Genomic DNA, 2,103 nt, shown 5'->3' with positions numbered 1-2,103 from the left:
TGGGTTGAGATAAAACCAGTTGAATAAATAAAGCAAAAGCCATGCACATAAGCCAAGTGTGGGTGCTCAGCCACGTCCCAGACAGCAGGGCTCCATCATGTGCCATGGTTACCTGAGAAGTCAAACACCTTCACTCCAAACATCATAGAATCATCACAGAATCCTAGAATCCTAGAGGTTGGAAGGGACCTCAAAAGATCATCTAGTCCAACCCCCCCTGCCAGAGCAGGGCCCCCTAGAGTACATCCCCTAGGAACGTGTCCAGGGGGGTTTTGAATGTCTCCAGTGAAGGAGACTCCACAACCCCCCTGGGCAGCCTGTTCCAGGGCTCTGTCACCCTTACAGTAAAAAAATTTTTTCTGATATTCAACTTGAACCTCCTATGCTCCAATTTACACCCATTACCCCTTGTCCTATCACTGGTCACCACTGAGAAAAGCCTAACTCCATCTCCCTGACACTCACCCCTTACATATTTGAAAAACATTGATGAGGTCACCCCTCAGTCTCCTTTTCTCCAAACTAAAGAGACCCAGCTCCCTCAGCCTTTCCTCATAAGGGAGATGTTCCACTCCCTTAATCATCTCAGTAGCTCTGCGCTGGACTCTTTCAAGCACTTCCCTGTCCTTCTTGAACTGAGGGGCCCAGAACTGGACACAATACTCCAGGTGCGGCCTCACCAATGCAGAATAGAGGGGGAGGAGAACCTCTCTTGACCTACTAACCACCCCCCTTTCTAATGCACCCCAGGATGCCATTGGCCTTCTTGGCCACAAGGGCACATTGCTGGCTCATGGTCATCTTCTTGTCTACCAGGACCCCCAGGTCTCTTTCACCTACACTGCTCTCCCAGCAGCTCAGCCCCCAACCTATACTGGGACATCGTGTTGTTTCCATTGTGATTAGATGACTGTCCCCCTCCCTCAGTTTATACTGGTGACTTGCTATCTGGTTTCCAATGCAACAAGGTGTTGTGAAAGGACTGAGACTATTTTATCCAGAAAAAGCCCTGCAGGCCGTGTTCTTATTTCATGGGAAAATCCATTTTTAAAGGCATTTTTTTCAATTTCATTTGTTTACCCACCATTCTATCGGGGCCTATGTGTTCTTTAAGTGGGTTCAGTGACCTAACATGGAGCCTCATCTTTACAATCTAGACCTCAGTCTTAGCCACCAAGATGGAACTAATAATCCAGCATCACTGTTTGGATGGTGTCAGGGTTTAACACTGGCCTGGCAATTAAACCAAGTGGCAGATGCTCTCTATTAATCTCTCTCTTCTCCTCGATAAAGAAAGGAGAGAGAATAAGGGAGAGAGACTGATGGGTTGGAAACTAAACTACACAACTTTAATGAAACAGTAATGATAAATAGGAAAAATTACTAAATCTATACAAATATACAGGAAAATTGATCCCACATTCCTACCCCCCTCTCCCTCAATAGCTCTCACGTCAGCACCGAGGCTGCAGGGCAGCCCTGGGAAAGTCCAGGCTGGAATCCTGGAGTCAGCAGCAGTTGGGAGCTGGAGGCAGGAACACACAGATATGGGCTGGGATGGATCAGGAGCACAGGCAGAGGAATGGGTGGAATCCTCCCAGGATGCTGAAGGAAACAGGGAATGGGTGAAGAAAGAGAAACAGGAAGGGCAGGAAGCTGGAAGCTCTTGTGATCCCTCAAATTTATCCTGAGTATGAGGTGTATGGGATGGAATCCTCTGTTTGGTCAATTCTGGCATCTCTCTTGTCTGTTCCTCCCCAAAGGAGGCTGCAGGTGGGACCTCTTTATTCCTTCTGGAGGGTAAAATGTTCCTCAGAGCTGAGCAGTGCCCTTGGCTCTGCACACCAGTCTCTAGCAGTAACTATAAACATGGAGTGGGATCAGTCCTAGGAGCAGACACTGACTGAGAAACTTGCTGTTAATTTCAGCAAGTGCAGCTACTCACAAGAGACTGAGCTGAAAGCAACAGTACAAGACAGAAAATCACCTTTATCCTGGCCCAAAGCAGGACAGATGGTGAGTTTGGACCATGAGCTGCCCCTCACAGAAGCTCATGTGTCTGCAGGCATCTGTGGGGGTGAGCACCTTTCTGTCCATCAAGAA

This window comes from Heliangelus exortis, chromosome 5, assembly GCF_036169615.1.
Source record: "Heliangelus exortis chromosome 5, bHelExo1.hap1, whole genome shotgun sequence".
Taxonomy (NCBI): domain Eukaryota; kingdom Metazoa; phylum Chordata; class Aves; order Apodiformes; family Trochilidae; genus Heliangelus; species Heliangelus exortis.
The sequence above is the reverse complement of the archived record's forward strand: the minus strand, read 5'-3'. Positions refer to the sequence as shown.